Source organism: Schistocerca piceifrons, chromosome 7 (assembly GCF_021461385.2).
Source record: "Schistocerca piceifrons isolate TAMUIC-IGC-003096 chromosome 7, iqSchPice1.1, whole genome shotgun sequence".
NCBI classification, from domain to species: domain Eukaryota; kingdom Metazoa; phylum Arthropoda; class Insecta; order Orthoptera; family Acrididae; genus Schistocerca; species Schistocerca piceifrons.
This window is the reverse complement of record NC_060144.1, coordinates 418,723,196-418,736,636: the sequence shown is the minus strand read 5'-3', so window position 1 is coordinate 418,736,636 and position 13,441 is coordinate 418,723,196.

Below are 13,441 nucleotides of genomic sequence, written 5' to 3'. Positions count from 1 at the left end.
AAGATTAAGAATAGTTCACCCAGCGCCCAAAATGCAACGTATGCTACTCAGAAATTGTGGTTAAAATACGAAATCAAATCCCTACACTTTAAAAACCGAGATTAAATTTACCACTTCTATAAGACACATTTACAACTTGCAGACTCTATTAATAATATGATAGTTTCTCCCATTTGGTCAACAAGGTCGGAAAGCACACAAAAACTGCTGTACAAAGAATGGAAACAGTTTATAGAAGAAAAATCAAACAGCTCAAAAAACTCCAGTCACAGCATAAAACCTTTACCCACAGCCAAGAAAACCACATACACAAATTATACCAAAATTAGTGAACCTTATGGACACACAGTTAAACAGTAAAGGAAGACAGCTATTGAAGTAAGGGCTAAATTGTAAATTCAGACATAGATGAAGATTACTTAGGAAATTTAACTATAGAAGCAGAAAGTGTTTGGACAAAGGAAGGTAGGAATGAAAACAGCAGTGCCAACTTTGTGCTAACTAGAGAATACAGTAGAAAAAGGAATCCAGAATATAATAACCAGTATAAAAACACAACTACACAGAAACAACAAAATCACAGAATCTGTAACACTCAGAAAACTTAGAAGAAAACTTCAAAATAAAAATGTTACCATTTCAAAAGCAGAGAAGATGAACACACTATTACTGATGGACAAAAAACAATACATTGAAAAAACACCAAGAATTCACATCACAAAATAACATAACAAGATTAAAATCAGACCTACAAACAGATCCCACACAAAAGCAAAAGACACTGAAAATTATTGACATCATACTGGATAACACAGAGACAAGAAAGTTGACACAGATCACTCCCACTGCACTGGTCCTCTGAAGGCAACCAAAAATCCTCAAACCAAATCTTGTGAGGCCAATACTGGATTTCAGAAATTCCCCCACTTACAAGCTTCCAGGATACATGTTAAAACTACATTGTTAAAATTGCAAGTTAAAAACCATTGAATCATTAAAATAACACTACACACCTAATACAACAAATAAAAGATGTAATAATTGCAGACATAGCAACACCCCTCTCCTTTGATATAGAAAGCATGTATTCCAACATACCAGTACCAGAAACAATAGATGTCATACATAAGAACCTGAAAACATATAGCCAATTCCCTGATGAACAGATTAAGGAAATGTGCACATAAATAAAGCTCATAACAGAACAAAATTATTTCCAATTCAATAACGAATTTTATGTACAAGAAGACGGATTACCAATGAGGACCCCAGTTTCAGGAGCCTTAGCAAATATTTTTGTAACCAAAATGAAATATATTATTTTCAGAAAAATATTAGCAAAAGAATACAATATATTATATTGGTTCAGGAGTATGGATGATATCCTTTGTTTAATAATTGAACCTGAAACAAAAATTGATAAACTACACATTGACATAAACAAGATACATAAAAATATAAAATTCACAATTGAAAGGGACCAGAACAACCAAATTAACTTTCTGGAATAACAATAAAAAAACGCATATGTTTGAAATTTACTCTAAACCAACAGCAACAAACATTATTATTCCCCAATCCTCAAACCACCCACATGCACAGTGCAAGCAGCACTTCGACACATGCTCAACAGATATAACGCTGTACCATTCACCAAAGAAAGCTCCAAAAAGAAAAGGACATAATAATGCTGATACCACAAAATAATGGTTAAAACACAGTCATAAAGCTAACAAAAAAATTCAAAGTAAAATAAGAGCAGAAAGCTCCTAACCACAGACAACAACACAACAGAACCCAACGCAGACAAGAAGTTCCATAACGACTACACAGGATGATCAGAAAAAGATGAAAGAAAGCACAAGATGGTACACAATGACATACAATCACAAACTCACCCATAAAACCACCAATATTGTCAAAAGACAGGGAATAAACATACCATACACAATAGACAATTCTATATAAAAATATACCATAAAACTGACAAAAAACAGAGACGTATATCAGAAAGCAGGCATATATCAGCTACAGTGTAACACTTTTGAAGGCAGATACACAGGACAAACAAGTAGAATGTTTGATATCAGAAGCAAAGAACACATGAGAGCCTGGAAATATGGGAAAAACCATTTCACATTTGCAGAACACCTCCTAACCATGCAAGAAAAGTACCATATACAGAAAATCAAAACAGAAGGCAGAATTCCTGTTGAATGACCAAGTGAATGACCAAGTACACACGCCAATCTTTTCACTCTCTCATCCATGAAGCCCTCCACAGAGTATTAAAACGGAAAAAAAGTAACCTCATCGGCTCTGTGGCTCTATAACTCACTCAATCTCTCGTTCATACACACACACGTTATAGACACCACGAACAGAAGTTAGTCTCGAACATACACTTCGTTAGGCTGGCAACAAATAGGTGAAAATACCAAAGAGGAGGAAACACGTAATGGAGTCGCAATATTTAAGTTGTGAAAAGAAGTGTCCGGCGAAATTGTTGTATCGAGGGACAAAAGAAGAATACTACTCCCCAAAAAAGAGTGAGAATCATTGTGAAAAGTGTGAGGAATGTCAGAACACAAAATTGTGATGATATGGCAGTAATAAAAGTGATTGTGCGACTTCCAGACCAGATGTGAGGAAACACAGCAAATAGTAAGTAATTACTTTTTTTACAAAAAATTGCGACGTGAACTCTTTAATAATCTAAAACTACCAAAACTGTAGATCCCACTGATGACGTCTTAGAAGAGGAAAAGGCGAAACGCGTATGGGATATATAAGGTAACTAGCAGCAGGAGGATGGCCACACAAGCAAACTTGGAAAGAAAAGTACTTAAACACACCACTGTCCTACACATTTCCACTACTATACATGCCTAAGTAACAATCCATATTCCTTACACTGGAAAAACAAAATCAAATTACGAGAACATCCAACAGTAACATGGTCGTACTCCTTCTCACTATAAATTATGTAGAGAGTGAGTACGTGCTCAAACATACTGTTACACACCGAAACAATGACTAAAGGTAACTTCTCTTCCCCAAAAATTACTCTGGTCAACAGCTTATACAACTAGACAATGAACCACATCTCCTCCTCTTGACACTCATGTTACCGTATTACCCACATCAACCAGACGAAAACTAAGACTTATATTTATAGTATTCTTAAGAACCAGGTTCACCATAATCAATTGTAAATCTTCTTATCGGTTACTGGTTCGACACATCTGAACTGTCATCATTTCATGATATGTTAATATGTTACAAGATCCGATGATGACAGCAAAGATCAGTCGAAACCGGGAATCAAACCACTACAATGTAAAACATATATTTACACAACTTACATCTACACTCCACTGGCGGCGATGACAGCTCTCCCGACATTACTCTGTAGGGTAAGTGTTCGAGTCACAGGTCAGTGAGGCGCAGTGACTAGCTGGTGGTCCAGAGAAATACTTTATTATACATCAATTACACATCTTGTCATTATTACCGTAAGGCAGACATGGCCCACTCCAGTTTGTTGGGACAGAAATGGCCAGTGGTCAACTGGCTCCAACATCAGCGAAGAGGCACACGTGTCAGCGGTTGCAGTACTGACAACCAGTAACTCTGCGGCCCATGAATCTCCCAAGGACCTGATATCATTAGCACTCTCTTTGTTGTGGCGCAACTGCATTCTGCTGTTGAACACCTGCATTCAGGGGTCTCAGGCCCAGTTCGCATCCCCCATAGTGACAAATGAAGACTGATGTGCACTGGACATGACCTACTGCCACCTAGCACCAGTCTAGTGGCGGCAGGCGCGAACGGCAGGTCGGCGGCTCGGCAGTGCCACGGCATCAAGTGCCATAGTGTGAACTTGGTGCGACAGGCTGCTATTCCGACCCAGTGTCGACCCCATGGCTGCACGTGGGGGTGCCCAGTTCTTTCGACGTCTAGCAAACTCTGGTGCTTTGGTAGCACTGCTGGGATCCAAACGCCTCTGAATCAAAATGTTCAGTTGTTTATTAGTCTATAAGGTAGATTTGTTACACTGATACCTGTAACCATGTCACATAGCGCTAATACTGTACTTACCTTGTTGTGGTGACGCTGTCATGCTGGCTCCAGTCATTACCACTGTTTGGGGCATGTTTCGCTGAGCATGAGTAGCCCATATCGCAATCCTTTTCCGTAAATGCTGCTACAACTTATAAGTCCACAGCCTGCTGTTACAAGCCAATGGCACCTAAAGAAATGTTCCACGGTGTCCTTTGTACAAAGTCTTACAAGTTATATTTAAATGTAGGAAACGACATTATATCTAGAGGTCTGTTTGTTACATTTTTATGGTTGTGGACTTGTTTTCAAAAGTTATACAACTTTGATGATGAACACAACAGTAAGTACATTAGTTCAAAAACAGTCTGAGACTAGAGCACAGGTCCAGTGCCTATTAATTTGTTATTTAAATATGAGAAAATACTGGGAAAGAATTACTAGCAATTGTTAGTTATTTAAAAAGTTCAAAGATTAACTTACAGGTCATAAAGTGAATGTTTATTGTGACAAAAGTGTTAAGCTACTTGCAAGAATATAGACTTTACCACAGTAGTTTCATCGAATGGGTATTGTATTTGTAGCAGTTTAATTAGAAACAAAATCAAGAAAATTGTTTGTGTTCTTACACTTTATCCAGGTTGCCTCTGGGGGTGATGGTGGCATAGAGAGTAGTAATGTGGAAACGAAAAGAGTTCAAAATCTTGGAACCAAAGGGAAATAAAGACGAATAATGAATTACAAACATTTATGGAGAAATCTGAATCATGATGAAAACTGGAAACTGGTGAAAAACTATGTGGGAAGAAAGGAGCATGAAAAACTTGTGCAATATTGTACATTTCATAATGGGGTGCTTTCCAGAAGAACTGTTTTAGATTATGATAATTAAAACTATGTTGACCTAAACATTTTATTGATATTGTAATCAAATAAGAATATAACAGTTTTGGCTCGTATGGAGCATTACAATGCATACAAAAAATTTTAAAAAATTCTCATAACTTTTGACAAGGTTGAGATGTTTAAGGTTAGGAACCTCACGTAAAGTGGATTTATGCAGAATACAATACCTACTACACAAATAAGCTTAATTGCAGAAGTTATGTATGATACTTTACCTAGAACCAGAATGTGATTTGTTACACTTTTATTATTGCAGATTTGATTTCGTAAGCTATATAACATTAAGCAAGAACATTATTTCAAAAATGAAGAGATACTTCTTTCCACATGTAGGGACACCAAAAGGTATTTTATTTTAGAACACAGTTTACCTCTGAGAAACAGAAAATCTTTGTTGACAGGGAAGATGTGAAAAAGTATTCTCATGCCTCTTTACCATTCATCAGTCAAAACAGATGAATTATATGTGTGAGAGATTTGTAGACTGTGTGGGATACACTGCAGTAACAATCATTCAGACTGGGTGCAATATGTCAGTAATTTTGAAGATATATAAATAATTTATGACACACATCTTCACGACATTCTCCATATGACAGGAATACAGCTAACATTTATCTGAATTCATTGGGTATGCAGTATGTACGAGCATTACATCTCAAGAAAGAGTAGAAATCTGGCGAAAAACATGGACAGACAGAGAGAGATTAGGAAGAAGAAATATATTTTGAATGCTAAAAATGAATTCCTGTGAAGTGGTTGGTATGGTACCCATTAAAACAGAAAAAAGGTGATAGTCAGTCAGATAAAATTAAATATTTTGATAATTACATTGCGGTGTTTGACTTCCTGGATAATCCTCAGCTAAATGCATAGAGGTTACTTTAACCTAAATAAAAAATAATTGCGTCTGAGGAACATTACAGGGCTGAAACCATATATGTAGCATGTGTTAATAGTTTGCTTATTTTTTATTATTCATTTCTTGGTTCTCCATACATTTTTATTTATGTTTAAGTGATGGAAATCGTTGTACAACCTTTAACACAATAGCAGCTTGGAAAGGAAATTAAACATCACACTCTAATTCTGTCAGAGATGACAAATAACTTGGATGAACTGATGAATGGAATGGGTGCTGTCTTCAAGTGAGATTATAAGACGAACATCCACAAAGTGAGACAAGAAAACTGCAATGCAGATGCATTAAATCAGGTGGCGCTGAGAGAGATGGATTATGAAATGAGACACTTAAAAATGAGTTTTTGGTGTTTGGGAGTCAAAATAAGTCGGTATGGCTTAATTAGAGAGGATGAAAATTGCTGACTGGCAACATCAAGTGAAGCCTTTTTGAAATAGAATTATTTGTTAACTCTAATATTAATATAAGCCTTACAACATCTCTTCTATAGGTATTTTCTGGGGTTTAGCCATTGATTGGAGTGACAAATGGATGGTAAGCTGTTGAAACAAGGAAATAATAGAATTTTTTGAAATGTAGTGATATATAATTACTCTACAAATTAGATGGATAAATCGAATCAGAAATGAGATATAGAATAGAAATGGGGAGAAAAGTAAATTATGAAAGAACCTAACTATAAACAGGGATCATTTCACAGAGTATCCTGAGGCACCACTAAATTGTTAATCTGGTATTAAAGGAAATGCGTGGTGTAAAAATTGTACAGGGGAGACCAAGGATCCTATATGGTAAGCAGATAGAAATTACTTTAAGTTCCAGTAGTAATTCAGGGCTGACAAGGATTCTATAGAACAGGGATGGGGAAGAACTGCAGAAAATGGCTCTTCAGGCTGATGAACTCAATATTATTAGAAAATCAGATATTGGGTTGGGTGAACAGTATCACTGGAGTGATACGAAAAAATTTTCTACTGTGGAATATTTTAGATAAAGTGACCATTTGTTAACTTGAGCTCTCCTAGTACATTATTTTGGTTCAATATTTCAGGTTACTCTGGATCTGTAAACATGAACAGCATATGTGATGTGCATCATAATTTTATTACTGCATACTTCAGAGCTATTTAAGTTTCTGTCTGCTTACCCTTTCTAGAGTTAGCCATGCTAGGTCACTAATGATCAATTTTCTCTCATTGGTATTACAAATTGTTTAATGTAAATGTTTCTTTATAATTAACACTGATTATAACGTACTTACAATTAATTTTCAGGATTAATGTTTATAATTCTCTTTAGACATGCAAAGGTCAGATGATTCTTGTACAGTTATTTTAATCCTATTTTGTGAGGCTGTTATTAAAAACTTTTTTAAAGTGAAGAACATCTGTTACGTCAAGTAATGCAAATTCTAAATGTTTTATGGTTTTCAATGTCTTTTGTCACAGTATTAATTTAGCTCTGATTTCTTCAAATTTTTAAATGTAATGTGTCGTCTGAGTTATCACACATTTTTCCCTATAATGATGTGCACCTACAACATAACTCAAGATCGTTTTGCACTATTTGATGTGTGGAGAATTGCATGAATAGTTAAACTAGGATGACGTTTTGTTGCAAAACTTGTATCACATAAATATATTTGGGAGTATAGTAATGCTTAGATGAAATTTTATTACCTTGAGGCATGTTGTATAAACTGCATGGCCATTTCCCCATCACTAGCGAGCTTGTTCTTGGCTATGTGATACTGATGCTTCCAGAGTGCGACCATTGTGAGACATGTGACTCACAGGAGCACCACTCTGACACTATTGGGGAAAGATGCAGACAGCAGCAAGCAGTCAGTCAACTGAACATGAGTTGAATATATATCTCCCTGAAGTAAGCGTATAGTCTTATGCCAGAACCAGTGGTGAACCATCTATAGCCAGCACAAGGCACACAGAGCTGTGGTGATGGCCAGGGTTCAAGGCTTGACTGGTGTTCATGGATGGACAGTCAGTGATTGGAGTAGCTGGAGAACTACCAAGGAGAAATGTTGTGCGCAAAGGGAAGTCTAAGCCGCTTATCAAGTTGGAGTGCAGGCACCACCAGACAGACAGGGTCAACATGGGTGTCGTTGGCTTGTGAACAGCAATCTGTTGGAATTGATCCTGTATCTTCCAATCATACACAACGATTTCAGGGGACTGAAGAACAGCTTCAGCAGATTGCAAGGTACATAGTCACAGCGATTTTGAGTTAATATTTTTATGCTAGTGCTTTTTGTTCAAGGTGAGTCACACTGCATATACAAAAATGCAGTGTGAAGACAGTAGTAGCTCACTTTGTCCAGGGGTTGTCCGTATAGACTGTTGTAGTTATTGTATATGGGATTGTGCTTAGTAGGTATTGTGCCAATAATCAAGTTGGTTCTTATTAGTACACACTGTGCAAGGGTTGTGCAAAAGCGATATCTAATATAAAATCTTATTACAACTATGGATCTCTTCTGCACTCTGTAGTTTTCATATCGATTCAGTACTAGTCTTTCTATTGAACCTGTGGTTTACTCATGTGTATTGTAGATTGCTATATTCTGTTATGTGAATTGTTTGCATGTGCTGTTCTAATGAAACATGGATACCTGTGTCCGTGCAGTTCTAGGCGCTTCTTGTCTGGAACCGCTTGACCACTACAGTCGCAGGTTCGAATCCTGCCTCGGGTATGGATGTGTGTGATGTCCTTAGGTTAAATAGGTTTAAGTAGTTCTAAGTTCTAGGGGACTGATGGCCACAGATGTTAAGTCCCATAGTGCTCAGAGCCATTTGAACCATTTGATACCTGTGTGATATATGTGTAATTGTTGTGTTGTTGATTGGAGGTAACTGGTATGGACAGGTAAGTAGTATCTAGTAGGGATTATATTCAGTTTTATATTACAGATAACTGAATATTTTGTGATATAATAAGTTGCTACTGACATAACTATAGAAGGCGAAATCCACTATTCCGAAGTGTTATCTTGTTATAAGGGCTGCCCTCATGGTCCAGCTTCAGTTGTTTTGTATGAATTATTTTCATTATGTGAAAAAGATATTTTGTGCTATATAAGCTCTGTTAAGATTTATAAGGATGTCAAAGAAATTTTGTTATTTAACTGCGCTTTCTGTCTTATTAAACTCGCTGTTCACAGTAAATAAACGATATAAATATTGATCCCCACATCTCCACAACCTTCATCTTGAACCCCACAGCACTTGAATCCCATGCTAAAGCACACATCAAAGAACGTTCGAATCAGACAGATTGACATGTTCATACATTGGATACAGTTATTACTTGGAAATATTATGATGACATTGAAACTAATTATGATACTAGTATGATCTTGTGATATTTATATGAAAAATTTAGTGATAATTTAAGAAGTTTTTGCTAGTGAAGGAATGTTTAATTATGAGTAATGATTGTTGAAAAATAGTAGAGATTTACATTTTGTACAGATGGTAGACACAGAATATTTGTTTAGAAGAAATTTGCTATTACATTCAGTAAAGTACATACTGTTGAGCAATATTGGATTTAAATTGCTTGGGATTGAATACAGCATGCACATGGAATCATGATTCAAAGTAATGTCACAAATAACTTAATTTTTTGCAACTGAAGGAATGTTAAGCTAGCTGAGTATATTATTTGGACAGTACAATGAACTGAAAAACGGTAGGTTTTTCTAGTTTGTACTTGAAATATCTCTGTTTACACTGTAGAAGGACAATATAGTACAAAAATGTCATTTAGGAAAGTGAAACTAGTGTTTTCAGGTAAAGGTTTTATTTGATATTCAGAGCTATAGTTTCTCCAGTCAGTACAACAAAGTTCTGCAGGATACATTGTCTTCCCATACTGACTAATCTGAGTACTTTTGATTTAGCTGACTGGGATTTTGAACCATCACACACTTGCACAAATCCGCACATATTCCACATGCATTTCATATATACTTTTATGGAAGTATCATTACACCTTATATTTCATTATTTCAAACATGATATCAGTATTTAAAACGTATAATTATGATCCCTTTGTGACTTTTTATCGCTGAGCCATATAATACATTACAATGTGAATGGCACATTGACAAAACCCACAAGAGGGTCACATATGTTCCTTTTTATATATGGATAAAATAAGGAAATCACCCAACAGTTGCTTATTCTACAGTGTCCTATTGTGTGCACAACTAGTTTCAGAACACCTAAAACTCCATCTTCTGGTGAAAAAATAAAATTATTTAACCACCTCAAAGTTGTTCAGTTGAGGATAGCCTCAGATGGTTAGATGATTTTAATTTTTACACCAGATTATGGAGCTCTAAGTGTTCCAAAACTAGTCATGAACACTACAGAAGTTTGTGAATCAAGCAGTTGTTGTGCGGTTTCCTCATTTTACAAAATAGACTTATACAGTTGCAGCTGCCTAGTAAGAATAACTCTTAGCACATCGGGGATAGTTGTGCCGCTTACAACTATGATTGTGTGAAATCCTTATCAGGGACACATCACGTGTCACTTCCTCCCCACAAATGTGTGGAAAATTCGTGCTATACTTCTTCTTTTTTTTTTTTTAATGTGATGTAGCTTCAAAAAGAGAGCGAAATTAGCTAACTTATAAACAACGAAATACAGTGGTTGTTTCATATTAAAACAGTTTGTGCTTGAAAATTACCCTCAAGAATTTCACAGTGGCTTTATACACACCCATACTACACACCATTAAAGAGATATGTCTAATATTTGTGTGTGTGACTCATTTGATGTTCAATGATGAACGCTACACGTTACAGTGCTTCCTGTTTTCAGTTACTTGCCGTGAGAAAGTTTTTCACATGTGAGTACCATTCGCTTGTCGTTCCTGAAGATTAAAGAAACAGATAATCGGCATCTGTGCGTGGCCACTTGATTACTACACGTGGCTCATGGTCTTGTATGGACAGTTTTTATCTTGTGTTAGGAAGTATTTGTGTGATTCATCAAAGTCTAGTAGCACTACGTTGATGATTATTATACAGTCTCCTCGAACAGGAAGTGGTGGATGGTTCACCTCTGTTTAACCGTTCATGCAGCGCTCCTGAATATAGCACATTATATTTAACAGAATCATGCAACATTCAATTAATATGTGCTGTTGGAAGACGTGAAGCCTGCTGTAGCATTTGAATTAACCCTTGTCGTCTTCTGACAGCCTTCTCCTTCTTCTTCTTCACTTCAAGGACTAGGCCCATAGCGGATCTCAGTCTCCTCATTTTCATCGTCCTTTGAGACCTTCTTGTCATAGTTATCTGTAATTGTAGTTCTGTAGTAGGGTAAAGCATAGTCTGGAGCAATTTTGATGTAAAAGTTACATGCAAAGTAATTAATTTGTGACAGCTGATTCATTTATGACCTTAACCTATTGTTCTGCTAAGTGATTTTTCATGTAAACCCTCCCTCTCTCCTTAAACTCCTGTTATGTTTATTGATTTATGAGGCGCTGGGGAAACCTTTCCTCTTCGAAACCCCCACGGCAACCCCTCCTCCTCCACCTCATACAACGCTCCGGAAATTCCCATCGCCTGTGGAAGCACACTTTTGATACCAAATTAATTGACTTCTTAAGTAAATCAATCCATTAAATACCCCCTCCATCTCAGGGAAATCCCCAGCCCTCCCCTCTGCTCGCTCTCTTCTCTTTCCCCACCCCTCTCTGGAACCTGGTGGGAAAAAGACAGTCTGTACTAGAGAGGATGGGTCTCACAATACAAGACTAAAATCAAGACAAAATCAATTACATAGCAAAGGATACACTGTTTAGTTCTAGAAATCAATTCACAGGAGTTCGATGTCTTTATTATCTGTTTATCTAACTTTGGAAGATGCAGGTCTTGTAAAACACATCGGGAAGGAGTGATCAAATGTGTAAGTACATCGCTTTCTTCCGATCCCGCAAGGAATACCGTCATGAAATCGGCACCAAAATAAGGAAAGAATCAAAGACAGCAGTCAGCTTTTATGTATCCCTATTGCCTCAATAAACACTCAGCAGAATGTTATAAAAAACCATGCAATAACTGTTCTGTAAGGTATTTGTTAGCTGACATCCCATGGATGTGATTGATAGAGAGCACAAAGAGATACTGTAAATACTACTTCCTATAGTCCGAAACCCTTAAAGAGTTTTGCACAGGTTCAAATGGCTCTGAGCACTATGGGACTTAACATCTGTGGTCATCAGCCCCCTAGAACGTAGACCTACTTAAACCTAACTAACCTAAGGACATCACACACATCCATGCCCAAGGCTGGATTCGAACCTGCGACCGTAGCGGTCATGCGGTTCCAGACTGAAGCGCCTAGAACTGTACGGCCACACCGGCCGGCTTTTGCACAGGGTCAAGCACACATTCCATTCTGTAGTTGTATATGCATTTCAAAAGGTGGTAATACAGTGCTCTTTAGCTAAGAACACTTCACAAAACCCTATAAGATTGTTGCTCACAACTTTGAATCACACCTGGGCTTGTGATTTGACATATATAAGTCTATTACTCTACGTGACGGTCACACTAGTTAAACAATCAGTTCCAGCCGTCTTATCGCTGTCAACGAAAAATGACTGGTTCCTGGTGCTGCCGCTTCAACTTTTCTTCCTATTCCTCTTGCTGTCACACACTCGTTCCCATACACAAGAATTTTCCTGCACCTGGTTTCATGTGCGGTTGGGGCCTGTGGCACAGGGTAGTTTTGGGATAGGATCAGGATAGAGATCATAGGTGTATCCACCATGTGTTATGTCAGAGATACGATTCGAGGGTGGATCCACCAGGCATTGTGATGGGGACGGGGTTCAAAGGTGGATCCATAATATTTTATGGCTAGAATAGGGTTCGGAATTATAAGCATCACATGTTACGGCTGTGACGGTGTTTAAGAGTCGATACACGACGAGTTACGGCTGGGATAGAGTTGGAAGGTGAATCCCCTCGCTATATGTCTGGGGCGCTGGTTGAAGCTTGATTTAACGGCGGTAGGTTTGGAGTATGATCTGGAGACCAAATGTTTCTGCCATCCTGGTTTTAGTTCCGTTCATTGATCAGTATGGGCTGTAAACTAAAGTCGATCCTCTGCCCTACAATACATGAAGGAGACTTTTCAGGCTTCGATACAGTTCCCCACAGTCGTTTGATGAACAAAGTAAGAGCATAAGGACTGTCAGATCAATTGTGTGATTGGATTGAAGAGTTCCTAGATAACAGAACGCAGCATGTCATTCTCAATGGAGAGATGTCTTCCGAAGTAAGAGTGATTTCAGGTGTGCCTCAGGGCAGTGTCGTAGGACCGTTGCTATTCACAGTATATATAAATTACCTAGTGGATAACATCGGAAGTTCACTGAGGCTTTATACGGATGATGCTGTGGTATATATAGAGGTTGTAACAATGGAAAATTGTGCTGGAATGTAGGAGGATCTGCAAAGAATTGACGCATGGTGCAGGGAATGGCAATTGAATCTCAATGTAGACAAGT